The following is a 15,534-nucleotide window of genomic DNA, read 5'->3' as shown; positions in this document are numbered from 1 at the left end:
ATACGTTTAATGCAATGCCAATCAAAATCCCAACGGCATATCTTGTAGAAATTGACAAAGCAATCATGAAATTCATATGGAAAAATAAAAGACCCAGAATAGCAAAAGCAATTCTAAACAGGAAGTGTGAATCAGGCAGTATAGCGATACCAGATTTCAAACTATATTACAAAGCAATAGTGACAAAAACAGCATGGTACTGGTACCAAAACAGGCGGGTGGACCAATGGTTTAGAATAGAGGACACAGAGACTGATCCACAAAGTTACAACTATCTTATATTTGATAAAGGGGCTAAAAGCATGCAATGGAGGAAGGATAGCATCTTCAACAAATGGTGTTGGGAAAACTGGAAATCCATATGCAACAAAATGAAACTGAACCCCTTTCTCTCGCCATGCACAAAAGTTAACTCAAAATGGATCAAGGAACTTGATATCAAACCAGAGACTCTGCATCTGATAGAAGACAAAGTTGGATCCGATCTACAAATTGTGGGGTCGGGCTCCAAATTCCTTAATAGGACACCCATAGCACAAGAGTTAACAACAAGAATCAACAAATGGGACTTAATTAAACTTAAAAGTTTTTTCTCAGCAAGAGAAACAATAAGAGAGGTAAACAGGGAGCCTACATCCTGGGAACAAATCTTTACTCCTCACACTTCAGATAGAGCCCTAATATCCAGAGTATACAAAGAACTCAAAAAATTAGACAATAAGACAACAAATAACCCAATCAACAAATGGGCCAAGGACCTGAACAGACACTTCTCAGAGGAGGATATACAATCAATCAATAAGTACATGAAAAAATGCTCACCATCTCTAGCAGTCAGAGAAATGCAAATCAAAACCACCCTAAGATACCATCTCACTCCAGTAAGATTGGCAGCCACTATGAAGTCAAACAACAATAAGTGCTGGAGAGGCTGTGGAGAAAAGGGTACACTTGTACATTGCTGGTGGGACTGCAAATTGGTGCGGCCAATTTGGAAAGCAGTTTGGAGATTCCTGGGAAAGATGGGAATGGAACCACCATTTGACCCTGCTATTGCCCTTCTTGGACTATTCCCTGAAGACCTTAAAAGAGCATGCTACAGGGATACTGCCACATCGATGTTCATAGCAGCACAATTCACAATTGCTAGACTGTGGAACCAACCCAGATGCCCCTCAGTAGATGAATGGATAAAAAAAATGTGGCATCTATACACAATGGAGTACTATGCAGCAATAAAAAATGACAAAATCATAGAATTTTCAGGGAAATGGATGGCACTAGAGCAGATTATGCTTAGTGAAGCTAGCCAATCCCTAAAAAACAAATACCAAATGTCGTCTTTGATATAATGAGAGCAACTATGAACAGAGCAGGGAGGAAGAGTAGGAAGAAAAGATTAACATTAAACAGAGACATGAGATGGGAGGGAAAGGGTGAGAAAAGGGAAATTGCATGGAAATGAAGGGAGACCCTCATTGCTATACAAAATTACATACAAGAGGTTGTGAGGGAATGGGAAAATAAACAAGGAGAGAAATGAATTACAGTAGATGGGGTAGAGAGAGAAGCTGGGAGGGGAGGGGAGGGGGGATAGTAGGGGATAGGAAAGGTAGCAGAATACAACAATTACCAATAGGACATTATGTAAAAATGTGGAGGTGTAACCGATGTGACTCTGCAAGCTGCATTTGGGGTAAAATTGGGGGTTCATAACCCACTTCAGTCCAATGTATGAAGTGGGTTATGTCAAGAGCTTTGTAATGTTGTGAACAACCAATAAAAAAAAAAAAAATCAGTCCCTAAAAAAAAAAAAAAAGAAAGAAATAAGACCATATAAAACATATGCATATGTTGATGAGATAACAAAGTGAATGACTCCACAAAACACAAATACTATGGATAGTGTATGTCTTTCTTTTTTAAATGCATAGCATTCAATTGTGCAAAATACTCAATTTATTGCAAAGATTCTAAATATCTCAAATCCACTAATCCTTTATATTAACAAGAACACAGGACTGCAAGGGCACAAGTGACATCATAAGAGTAGTCTTAAAACTTGGCTAAGTATTTTAATAAATAATTAATAAACTTTGCAGCTTAATTTAGAACTACTACAGCAGATATGTTCTTAAGAATTACTTGGAATCAGGGATGGTGGCACACACCTATTATCCCAGCTTCTCAGGAGGCTGATCTGGGAAGACTTCGGTTTCAAAATAAAAAGAGCTGGGGATGTAGCTCAGTGGTAAAGCACTTCAGTAGCATGGGCAAGGCAGTGGGTTTAATCCTCACTACTGGAGGAAGAAAGAAAACAAAAAAAAACTTGAGTGAAGTATGCACCTGTTTGCACCGGCTAAACAGCTATTGCAAACACCTCTCCCGAAGGTGGCTAATCAAGATTCAAGTTTGCTCTTAAAAACAATCCCCCCAAAACAAACAAACCTAAAAAAGCAGTCCAAGACGACTGCAGTCTCACCAGCAACTTACAACATTCCACAAAATCCTTTTCTATTTGCAGCACAGAGCATCTTTCGGGTGGAGACAAGAATGGGGGAAATGCTGCATAACTCCATATACCATTCAAATCTAAACATTGGCTTTTACAGAACTCAGCTTTGCCTTAGCCAAAATATTGTTTCTTGTTTTGGAGTTTTCCAGCTTTTTTAAATAAAGAATTTTTTTTTTTTATTTTTTGGTACTGGAGATTTAAACCCAGGAGCGCTTTACCAATGAGCTACATCCGCAGGCTTTTTTTTTTTTTTTTTTTTTTTTTGGAGACAGGGTCTGGCTAAGTTGCTTAGGGCCTCATTAAGTTGCCGAGGCTGGCTTTAAACTTGTGACCCTCCTATCTCAGCCTCCTAAGCCACAGGGATTGCAGGTGTGTACCACCATGCCCAGCAAGAATGTAACTTTTATAATTGAGAGTACTTTTTCAATTTGGCAAATATATATTGAGCTATCCACCCAAGACTTATATTAGGTGCTATAGACACCAATGTATAAACCTAGTGCACAACAAATCAAAGAATTAATTCTCTTAAATAACTAGTAGTTGCTGCCACAAGTTTATTTTCATGTTTTGCTGTTGATTTCCAGTATAACATTGTAGTTAAAAATTTAAGTACTCTATCATTGCATAATTTCTACACTAAGAGCAGGATTAATTTACAATAAGGCTATTTAACCATCATGCTTATTATTACTATTTTTGATGAAAATATTTTGCTTTGGATGCAAAGAAAAAAATGAAGTTAACTAATATTCTCCTGTATTCAACATTAATAACAGAACTAAATATTCAGTAAGAATTGTGGTTATACTTGATGTGGGGAATGACTAGAAGATAGCATGTGTGGAATTCTGGGTTGTAAGTAAAGTTCTTTTTCTTCACCTGAGAGCTGGTGAAAATGGTTGAGGAAATGGTTGAGTTTTGGCAAGATATGGTGGCATGACTGTAACCCTAGCTACTTGGGAGGCTATGGCAGGAGGATCCTAAGTTCCAGGCCAGTCTGTGCCCAGTGAGACCCTGTCTCAAAATAAAAATTAAAAGGGTTGGGGGTGTAGTTCAGTGTTAAATACTTGCCTAGCATGCATAAGTCCCAGGGTTCAATCCCCACTGAAAAAAATAGATGAGTTTTACACCTCACACTTCGGTACTTTTCTGTCGGTATGTTATATAGTTCATACCTCTTGCCCCTTGTACCAATTCTACTTAAACCTGAAACATGAGGTTCAGTACTCCGGGAGATAGGGATGAGGGAACTAGATCTGCCCTCCCCGGCCGCCGCCACTTTCCCACTATGGCTACATTAAATAAATGCCTTTCCTGTCTTTCACCATTACTTTTCCACTTGGCTTTGGGAGCAAGTGACCAGATCTCATTTCCTGGGACTTCCAGAAGTCAGGTCTCCCTCTGGCTTAGGAATGCAGCAAATCACTGAACCCCCAAACAAGATCATATAAATACATCATGCTTTAAGTAAACAATGTGAAAGTCCACTGAATACTATATATAGTTTCCTACTTTTATAAAGGACTTCATTGTTTTAAAGGTTTCATTATAGGATTTCTTTAAATATGGTTAAAAAACAGCTTTATTTATACCTTCAATTACATAAACACAGCTAGCATTTCTACCAGTGAGTGGGTTCAATCAATCTTCACAAGAATGCAGGCAGTCATACATCAGTTTAGTTTCCTTCTGTGATCCAATAAAAGTACAGAGTAAGTGAGGAGAAGCAATGAGACTTCTTCACATAATGAAGAACTATCAGTCAAGGAGTCAAAGTTCTGTTAGAAACTGAACTGCTACTTATTAGCTATGAGTCCTTGGGCAAGTCACAGTGTCTTTAAATCTTATTACCACTTACAAAGTGAGACTAGTAATGTTTCATTTTTCAGTCACTAAAATAACCAGATAAAATAAGGTATAAACGTTTAAGTGGTAAAAGTCTTACCACTTAATATTTGTTATTTTCCCATTTTTATAATATTTAAAAGCCATTTAAGTGCAAGTTATTAATAGTAACATAAATTGAATTTCATCCCCATTTCTGATGCATCCACCAAATGTATTATTCTCTATTCAGTATCATAGATCAGGAATCAGAAACCTATTTATCGAGTTCATCCCAGCACTTTCACTGTTTCCCCTCAGAAATATTGTATATGAAACTACTTCAGAAAGTAGTTAAATATCTCAACCTAAGGTATTACCATTATTGGATGTAGGATTATGCATCTTTCACTGAAATTATAAAAAGTACAGAAGCAGGGGGCAAAGTCCCTTTGTAGTGATTCCTTTGAAAGAATGCTATCACAATATTCCAAGAGCACATGCAGCATTAATTAGCACATCCAAGATCAGCTCTAGATTACAGGAGGCTTCCACTTCACTAGTATTTGAGTACAAGTTGGAAAGACTCACCACAACTTACCAGTTTCACTGACACTGTAAAATTCTTCCAGGGATAAAAGTATTGTAGTAATGAGTTCTCAGTAGGAAACACATAATCCTCTTATAGCTTCATGGTGTGCTTTTTAGTACCCCACTTCACAGCTACCTAATCTACTAAAGTTATATTCACACTTTAGAATGCCAGTAAAACTCCTCCAGGAGGGGGGAAAAGGCACAGTTCAGGCAATCTCCTACCTTTCCACTGAAATTCATTCATATGAAAACAGGATGCACACTGCTTGAATTTGTCAATAAATCAGTGTTTGTCCTGTTTCACTAATTTAAAAAAGAGTCTAGAAACATTATTTCTTGATTTAAGGTACCAAATCAACAAATTAAATCCATTGTTACTGTATTCTAAACATTTACATGCAAACCTACACTTTCACATTAAATGTTTGAACAACTATCTGTATTTCTGCTTTTCAACCTTTCATTATAGGGACTCTGGAAGCCTATTACAGAAAGCTACCTATAATTTTGCTACATCTGTTCTACTACTTGAAAATACAGAGAAAATCTAAGATTAATAAATGCACTAACTGGGGTGCCTTTATTAGTTATTAAATACTGAAATACTTTTTGAAATTAACCAAATATTTATGATTTTATTCCTTCAGTAAACAGACTTCAAAAATTTTTCCATCCTGGATGTATATAAGTCTCCATTAACATGGATGGTGAAGATGAGTTGCCCTCATACTTAGAATACCTGTTGCCACTGCTTCAAATCTTTATCGTCCCACCATCTTCACTTCTCTATGTTTTCCTCTTTCAATATTCTATCATTATTAACATATCCCTAACACTGACCAGCTTGCCATTCATAATAACTGCCAGTTAAAATGATATTTATGAGGTCAGGGGGCAGGCAAAGATCACAGAATCTCCAGGACAGTCTTTTCATAACATAGACATTTTCTGATGTTGCTGACAACATAGAGGCTATTTCTTCCCTACCATGGAAACGTTCTGCCCAATTAGTTTTAGCTGTCCTTATAATTATTTTGAATCATTAAGGTCATCTTAATTGTTGAACACAGTAAGAGTGCAGTCATTTAGCAGGCTCTTACAAAAATGTAACCCAAATATCAAAGCTACTTAATTTTTACTAACAAATTACCAATTACCAGTCCAATAACATCTTTACCAAGTTTAACAATTACTAATATAAATATAAATATAAATCACTGAACATAGAATCTTCCTTTACAGAGCTATATTCCAAAGCACAGAGCTGGTGTAGATTTTGATATATAGATATACAGAAGAGTTACAATTAATTTTTTTAAATTATTAATGCCAGGAAAAAGGTATTGCAGGAAAGGAAAAATAGTTTACTACAAAAGAGCAGTTGTAACATTTATAGAATACAACACTAAATAATATTCTAAATTTTGAGGAATTGGAGTATAGGAAATGGGAAGGTATTCAGAGAAGTGAGAACACTGTCGTTCATTAAATAGATAATGACTAAAACCGAAAGTCAACAAGAAGTAATGAACGTGTTATTTGGAGATGTAATAGTGATTAGCTAAAGAATTAACTAAGGGAACTAAAAGGGTTCCTGATTTAAGCAGATACAAAAGAATTCAGAGGACTGGTTTCCACCATCCTCAAAGTGCTCACATAACTATTTGATTCTTTAAACCATATTCATATTTAAATTTGGCTGAAAAACAAAGGGCTAAAAACAATTAAATATCTTAAAAAATTTTAGTTGATAAACTAATAAAAATCACATCACAAGTGGAAGAAAATCACATACAGTTCAAGATTTTCAAATACATTTATTGGTAGAGTTTAATCACAATATGCAAACACTGCAATTCCAACTTAGGTAATTTTTAGTAATTTCCTTACAATTAATTACAAAATATGAGAAAGTTTATAAAAATTTTAACACTTTTTATTTAGGTCTTGCCATGTACCTGGAAAATATTCCAAATTGTTTTCTACAGAAATTAAACTTGGTTATACTGCCACCAGCTGTATGATCATAGTACTCTCATTAACACTCAGTATTGTTAATTTTGGAATTAGTAAAAAATCTTGCCTTATTTTGTGTTTATAAAATTATTCCTGATGCTGCAATATTTTTAGCAGTATATGAATTTTTATATAACATAACTTGGTCATATTTTGTGCATTTTTCAGTTCTGTTGGAGTGCCTTTTTAGTTTGATTACAATGTTTTCCCTGACATTACAGGTGCTTTCGTGTCAATAAAATGAAACTATTTCTAAATTTAAAAAGCTCTTCCCCCCACAGATTTAATATATAGTCTTTTTTAAAAAATGCAATTAAAAATAACATGACCCCTTAAAGAATTAAGACCTCTGACTTTTCCTTTTCAGGAAAAAAGAAAACTTCCATTGTTAACACCTGACACTTATACATACTTATGGTTAACCAAAGATAAACTAACATGTTTCATAAGTAGTAGGAGGAAACAGTATGACAGAGGTTGAAGACCCAGGGTTTTACAGTCCTTTCCCAACTCCATACATAAAAAAAGGTCTATTTCTCCAGTAGAGGAAAAATGGAAAGGGGGAAGAGATGAAAAGTTTCCGTGTTATTTAGATTAAGAACACCTGAGAGCTTACATTATCACCTATTATTTGACTAAACACTGTTACTCAAGTATTAATAAAAGCAACATGTGTAATAAGGCAGAAAATTAAGATTTAGTTCCAAGGAGCCAGGCTGGACAATTTAGTGTGATCCTGTTTCAAAATAAAATCAAAAAAGGTTGAGAACGCAGTTCAGAGAAAGAACACTCTTAGGTAGTATGATCCCCAATACCCACCCCACCCACCCACACAGGATACAAGAGTTGGATGACTTGAAAGGGTCAGGTATTAAAACTAAAAGGTTTGTAGTCCTAAAGTCTCTATCATAACTTACTCAAGTCTGACAATTATAGCACAAAAGTAGTCATGGATAATACACAAATGAATGAGGAAACTATGTTCCCATAACAATTTACAAAGAGATAAAGGGGCATAGTTTGCTGACCATTGGTTTATCTATACACTTAAAAAACAAACAAACAAAAAACTAGTTCAGCAAACAACTAACTGTAGGAGAAGCTAATACTTTAAAACTAAAAAAATTTCTCATCCCTAAAAAAGCCTTTTCTGAATGAGATGGGTGTCACTCCAAAGTAGGTACAGTTTAAGGATAAAATTATGCTTGTTAGAAATGTTAATACAGAGACTCATATTATCTAATACTTGCCTCTTTTTCAGCAGCAAAAATATCTTTAAAAAATGAGTAATTACAAAATTATAAAATTAGGTAATTATAAAATCATCTACCCTTAACTTTTAGATTGTGAAAGTCATTTAAACACTACTTAAACAAGATTTTATCCTTTTACTTGCACAACCCTGAACTATCACTAATATCCTAGTCTAACATTTTGAACATTAAAAATCTATTAAATATCCAATCTAAAATCCTTATGTTCTGATAATAAGAAAATAACATTTCACACTGTTAATGTGATATTACAATTTTAATAGGTTACTGATTTTATATTTCGGAATACTGATACGACCACCTAAGTAGTTGACCTGAAATAATTTCAGAAATGCTGTTATCTAAAACTTTTCATTTCAGTTGTAAATTGTTTTATATCTGATGAACCATACTTTTGAATTTTCCAATATTTTTATTATTTGAAAATATATTTAGTTTAGAAAAATCTACAAGTCATTGTGTAGCCAACCTGCAGAACTTAGAGGATGAAAAGGAAAAAAAATAGTTTGGAATACAGATAACTGGTATAATCTGAAACCTATAATCTGAGTTTACATAAATGACTATAGGAAATCCTATTTTTTTTCAAAAATCATTCTACATAAATCATAGTTCAAAATAAATTTTTAGAAAGCTCACGATGTGAATTTGACATTTTCAAACTTTATTATCAGTACAGTCAAAACAATTCAAGGTTATATATGAGACTAAAGTAAGCCAGAAAGTTGATTTTTATAATACTCTTTCCAAGACAAGTAGCAGCCCAGATTAAATGAATAAAATTGCTATCAATCATATACAAAGCTAACTTCAAAGATAAACATTACTTTCTTTCTGTTTGGGGAAAAAAAACACATATACTATTACAAGGTAATTTGGTGATGTTATATAGTTCCACCTCCACACCCAATTTGTTCCCTAGTCGGAAAACAGAAGGCTAAAAGTAATCAAAATTAACCAATTTTAAAAGGTTATGTCCATTTTACTAGTAATACTAATCAGCTAAAGAAAACCCAAAGGTAGTTAGATATGAGATACTAAACGTAATTGGTATCTTAAAAGGTATCTAATTTTGGGAACATGTGTAAGTGAAATTGTAAATTGTGTTCAAGAAAACTTTAAGGGGAAACAAACACTAGGGGGCAGCATCAAACTGCATGAGGTTTACTCTGGCAGTCTGGACATGTAAACTTTTTTTTCTTTCCCTTTCTTTTTTGTTGTGATGAGATGTTAAGAGTTCCACCACTAAATTACATCTTCTCTGCCTAAAGTGTATTTTTTAAAATATTAAACTATAATGAATATGGCCTAAGATTATTAAACTTGTTATAATGCAAGACACTTGACTGCCTACTTTTCTTTCATTTTCTGTTTAGTTTCTTTTACATCCAACTTGTGAATAACAGTTTAAAATGCACCAGTGATAATGTCCCTCTGATATAAAACAAAACTCATGGCATTTCCATTCTTGAGGGAAGCTCTATATACATAAGGCTGACATTTTAATCCAAAGTTTCTCCCTTAGGTTAATGCTAAATTTAAATTGTTTCAATTAACATTTTGAACTTGATTAAAGGGTTTGACAATTTGCACATACAAAGAATGTGTAATGAATACTATGTGACTATAAGCTTTAGAGTATGCCTCCCCCAGCTTAAGGAATTTAGTCTGGCAGGGGATACGAAATGTACACATGAAATTATAGAATAGAAACAAGGAAGGAAAAATCCTATGGTTCTTACATATGAGTTAACAGGACAAAAAATAGGATGGATAACTATCCTCGCAAAGGCCCACTAAGAAACTATCAAATCTCATTTTGAGGGGTGGTTATCACATATGAAGGTAAAAGAAAAAGAGAAAGTAGTCCTTCAACAACTACAGATCATCATAGGGAAACACTTGTGTAGAAAAGGTAAAATGAATTAAGTGCTTATAGCATTTTGGATCATCTTATCATTCAACAGTCACAAAAAAACTCATAGTAAATTTTACAGTAGTTAGAAGTTTACAAATAAGATTAAGGGAACTGACTCAGGGTAAACCAAACAAGTTAACAGCAGACCCAAGTTTTGAACTTTTAATTTCACTCCAAAGCCCAATTACTTGGGAGAATAAAGTAAAATTTTCTTTAATTAAAAGCAAATGTGAGCCAGGCGGTATTACACCTGTGTATACCAGTGACTTAGGAGGCTGAGGCAGGAGAATCTCAAGTTCAAACCCAGCATCAGCAATTTAGCAAGGTCCTAAGCAATTCTGTCTTAAAATAAAAAAGGGCTTTGGATGCGGCTTAGTGGTGACACATCCCTGGGTTCAATCCCTGGTGCCAATTAAAAAAAAAAAAAACACACAAATGATCTACCAGTATGGTGTTGCACATCTGTAACCCCAGCTACTAGGGAGGCTGAAGACTGAAAAGCAAGGAAGCATGGGCAACTTAGTAAGACCCTATATCAAAATTTAAAAAAGAGGATGTAACTCAATGACAAGAGCACCCCTGGGTTCTAAGCACACTACTATTTAAAAAACAACAAAAAAGCAAATGATCATACCAGTTGCTGAATAATTTCCATTGCTATAATATTCATATCCTATCTTCTCCACAAAGCATCTAAGGAAAAAAAAAAAAAAAAAGAAACCCCTAGAGCAGTACCCATAGAGGAAACTCAAAGCCTCCTCAAAGTACTTCAAATCAGGCGCTCAAAAATGAAGAAAATTTGGGGCTGGGCTATGGCTCAGCAGTAGAGCACCTGCCTGGTATGTCTGAGGCACTGGTTCAATTCTCAGCACCACATGTAAATAAGTAAAATAAAGATTTAACAACTAAAAAAAAAAAAAAATTAGATGAGGAAAATTTATGTCAGCTTTGAAGCTGTTAGTGGAATATAAACTGGTAACAGGAAAACCCAGAATCGGTTGACCATCCTCAAAATGAAAATCCAGAATATTTTTAGCATTAATATGGCACAGTGTATTCACAAATCACCTCATGTTTGACAGGTCCCAGTCAAAATGCAAATACAAGAAAAACATTATATGAAATTATTTGGGCTGTGTGTAAGGCCCATATGAAATACAAATTATTTTATGTTTGAGTCCCACCCCAAGATATTATGTATGTGAAAATATTTTTTTAAATAAATTTTTTGGTCCCAAGCATTTTGGATAAGGGATACTAGACCTGCACAGCTTATTGTGCAATATATTTCTGATGTCACATCAGAAGAGCTCTTCCCTAACCATTTTTGAAAAACGTACTACCAAAGTCATCCTTGCACAGGGATTCTAAACAAAGAGTCCACTGGCAGAATTCAGGTTTATGAATTGGGGTAGGGTAAATATAATCACTGAAATGTAGTCATTCCTTTAGTATTCATGTAGAAGGCAAAATTACAGCAAAAGGAAATACCCGGAAAAAAGTCATTCTTTAAAAAATCATTTACAGTTCTCCATTAGTTTCAAATTAGTCATTAGATCAGCCACTTCTGTTGGTATTTATTTACTAAAACATAAATATTTATGATGAAGTAATTCAACAACTCAATAACTATTTCTATGCAATTGTTTTTTGTTGTAACCCTTCGTATTTTATTACATTTAAAAACCATTTGTCTTGAGCTGGGGATGTTGCTCAGTGGCAGAGCGCTGGCCTAGCACGAACCAAGCCCTGGGGTCAAAAATATTTAGTATCACAAAAATAAAACAAAACAAAAAACACATTAGTCTGAGTGTCACTACACAAGAATGTTAAAAATGCCTGTCAACACATGGTTTTATTTTCTTTACAGGATTTATCTCCCAGAATTTATATCGTTCGTTTCTCTCCCTAGTGGAATGTTCAGTGCACGTAGGATGTGCGTCGTCAGGCATGGATTCCCAAGGACCAGAAAAAAAAGGACTGACTCACAGTGGGGACCTCAATTTATACACAGGGAGTCCTAATATAAAACAATACACAGAAGTCAAGTCTTTCAATTTCATTACTACCATTAACTTAAGGCTCCACCTTTTCCAATGTATTATTTGCTATTTTTTTTAACCATATACAATTTAGATACACATCCAAAATGAAAACAGAACATAAACCTGCCACATGCTACTTTTGCTCCAGGGATGACTCAGTTGCAAGGTGAACTGGAATGCAACAGTGAAAAAGACAAATGAAATAATAGGTTTACTTTTTTTTTTTTCTTTTAAACTTGTTTTGTGTCACTCTTCATCACTTATAACAGGTGCTTGAGTGAAGGACCCCTTGCAACTGAGGGCAGCGGGTCCTACTGGGCTCTTTCTTTCACGTGCCGGCTCCTTAAAGGCAGCCCACGAGGACAGGCTCCCACGTGAACGTTTCTTTACAGAAGACACAGGAAGACCTTCAACGTCACGTCGCCCAAGCCCTCAGAAAGCCCCTTCTTAGCTGGGGTGTTCTGAAGATCCCATGGGAGAGGCTAGGAGTTCGGCAGGTTCCTAGCTGTAAGAGCTGAGCCCCCCAAGGTTCCCCCAACCGCGCCCCACCTCGCCCTCCACTTAAGGGTTTTCAGGAACAAAGCCCCAGCCGCCGCGCCACCTCCGCACCCGCCACGGCCTAGCCCCACCCGAGCCCTCAGCTCCCAGGACCCCAACAGGCTGAAACCTTCACTCCCCCGCGCCCCGCCTAGGCTTTTCAGTTGGTCGGGGAGAAAACAAGCCCCCACGAGGCCCCCGCAGTAGAAGCTCAGACTCCGCCGTCCGTTAGTCTCCCGATGCCGGAAGAGTGGCGCGGACGCTCCATCCCGGGGTCCCCTTGCCCAGCCCTTTTCGGACCAGAAGGAAGGATTGCAGAGAAAGAATCGGGGGCGTTCGTCGCCCAGTCCCCCGAAGACAACCTGCAGATACTCCCACCCTCGGGCCACAGGGTCCCCTTCTCCGCTGGCGACGCCACCGCGGCCCTAGGAAGCCCGCGCGCAGCCCCCTAACCGCCGCCGCCCGCCCAGCGGTCACTCCGCCGCCGCGGCGCGGGCCGCGCGGCTACCCCAGCCTCCGCAGGAGGCCGAGAGGGACTCCGGTCCAGCACGCGGGGCGGACGCTTCCCGGCTGCCGACCCCGCGGTCCGCAGCAGCCCAGAGCGCACACGAGGAGACGCGGCGCCCCATGCGCTGCCCACCGCGCGCTCTGCTCCAGCTCGCCTTCGCCGCCGACTGCAGCCGCTGCGGGAGCCCCAGCGCCCAGATCCCCGAGGGACCCAGCCCCGACACCCCGGTTCTGTTCTCCCTTTCTTTCCCCCACGCCGTCCCGGGACTCGCAGCCTCCGCCGCGCATGGGGCCGGTTCTGGGGGAGGGAATGTAAACAAATCGGGGTTTTATAGTTACCTCACACTCGAGTGCCGTGTGCATCTCCTCTCCGCTCGGTACCAAACCCCGGCTGCACCAAATCGTGTATTCATCAAAGCCGGCTGCGCTAAATGCGTCGCGGAAGCCAGAGCGTCAGACGCCGCGCTACGCTAGCGGCGTACTAGGCCTACTCAGGTCCCTGCGCAGCCGCACCCCGTCCGCCTATGGGTGCTACGCTACGGGCGTACACGCACCACCCAGTCATTCACTTCGGAAACGCCGCCTGCGTAAGGGAATTGCACCACTCGCGGATTCCACACGGATGGTCAGAGCAATAGAAATTCGAGTCTACGCAAATTGCGGAGCCCCGTGGCTCCGCGCTAGTTTTGTTCCAAGAAAGGACACTGTGGGGGAGTTGGGGCGGCTTCTAACGCATGCGTGGAGTGCCCTTCACCACTCGCTTTTTCTCCCAGTGTTACAGATCGGTTCCTGAGGCCTTGGGCAGGCGAATGAGAAACGGAAGATCCTGGAGCAATCACTTTGGCCAAAAGGTGTCAGACTGATAAATTAGGATACTTATCTAAGTAAAATCTCTCCGTTAGACTAATTCCTCCTACTCTGTGAAAGTAACTGTTTCAGTCTCTTAGGGCAAAAAATGTGAACTTAGTGCTAAGTGCAATGAGTTTTTCATAGCTGACCCTACCCCTGCTTCGCCCGTTTAAAACGCACTTACTGTGGGCCTTTGAAGACTAAAAGGGAAAGTTGAGTCCTGAGAACATGTCACTCATTTAGAGTCATTTTGAGACTTTTGGCAACCTTTAAAATAGTCTTTCCTACTCCTTAATCGATGTACTGTTTCTTAATACGCAAGAGCAAAAACTCCTGATCAGCCAAGAAGTTGCAAGGGCTGCTGCCTGCATCACACCTATTCTTGGTATTTCTTATGCCATAACTCCCATTTGAATGGTCTCTCCACCGCTTCCCATCCCCATCTTAAGCAACTAATAACCCACATTTTTCTCCAAAGTTGGATCTGGATATTTTATCTCTGCTTCATTATTCTGTTTCCTGTCCCAGCACATGTTGAGGTCTACCTGTATTCAACCATAATTTACTTAATTGTGAATTCTGGAATTGTCTTATTGGTATGTAGCTGGATGCATATAACCATGATTAATAATAATTGCAAGCATTAGTATGTGTTGGGTACTTCCAAAGTGCTTTTTATGTGTATTAATCCCCATAAAACAATCAAGTAGGAATTATTCAAGAAACTGAGGAACAAGAAAGTTAAGTAACTTGCCCAAGATCACAGAACAGGGAGAAAGGAAAATTGGGGTCCAAACCTACTCAATATGGCTACTTGGTGAAGAACGTTGTTTCTTTTGTGTGTGTGTATTTGTTTTCTGTATATATTAGGCACTTAATTAATGCCACCCTACTGCCACAACATTAAAAATCTCATATCTTCTTTCATATCTTTTTTTTTTCGTGTTTTGTGAAGCCACTCCATGGGCCTTACTCCTGCTGGCAAAGGGAGAAGTCCTGAGGTATGCAGGAAGGAGTTAGTCTGATATTAGTCTGATAGTTTCACTATTGCCTCTTACTGTGGGAGACAATGGCCATGATCCTCAGATCTGTGGATAAGTTGAGAGGATTGTTTTTAAAGTATTCTAAGAGTCATTTAAGTACCCTTAAAATATACATGTCTTTTTTCTTTTCCAATCAAGATAGAGCACTTGCTTTTCTTATATTTTAGGGCAGCTACTCTGCTTTTTTAATACTTACAAAGCTAATGTTCAGCTGGTACGGTACAGACACAGCTGAGTCCTTGACCAAATACTGACAACTGCAACAAATACTACAACAAATACTGAAAACTAAAGCAGCTACAGCTCAGAATAAGATTTCCCTATGTTCTACACCCCTATCCCAACTCTTCCTCTCAAGGCTCCACAGATCACATTTTAGGAACCAAAAGGCTAATAATACCTGCTAAGA

At 38.0% G+C, this 15,534-nt stretch overlaps 1 protein-coding gene across 1 annotated transcript in view; it reads right to left on the bottom strand.

Annotated features, from left to right (window-relative positions):
• The window catches only part of SLC39A10 (solute carrier family 39 member 10), a 67,041-nt gene extending 52,264 nt beyond the window's left edge, over window positions 1-14,777 (bottom strand). The window contains exon 1 of the mRNA XM_081262095.1: window positions 13,573-14,777. The gene's annotated coding sequence lies outside the window, so the exon portion shown is untranslated. The remainder of the gene's footprint in view (window positions 1-13,572) is intronic.
• Between the last annotated feature and the right edge of the window lie 757 nt (window positions 14,778-15,534).

The sequence above is a fragment of the Spermophilus citellus genome, assembly GCF_964194105.1.
Source record: "Spermophilus citellus genome assembly, chromosome: 11".
NCBI classification, from domain to species: Eukaryota; Metazoa; Chordata; class Mammalia; order Rodentia; family Sciuridae; genus Spermophilus; species Spermophilus citellus.
Note: the sequence above shows the minus strand (reverse complement) of the source record. Positions and strands in the feature narration are given on the sequence as shown.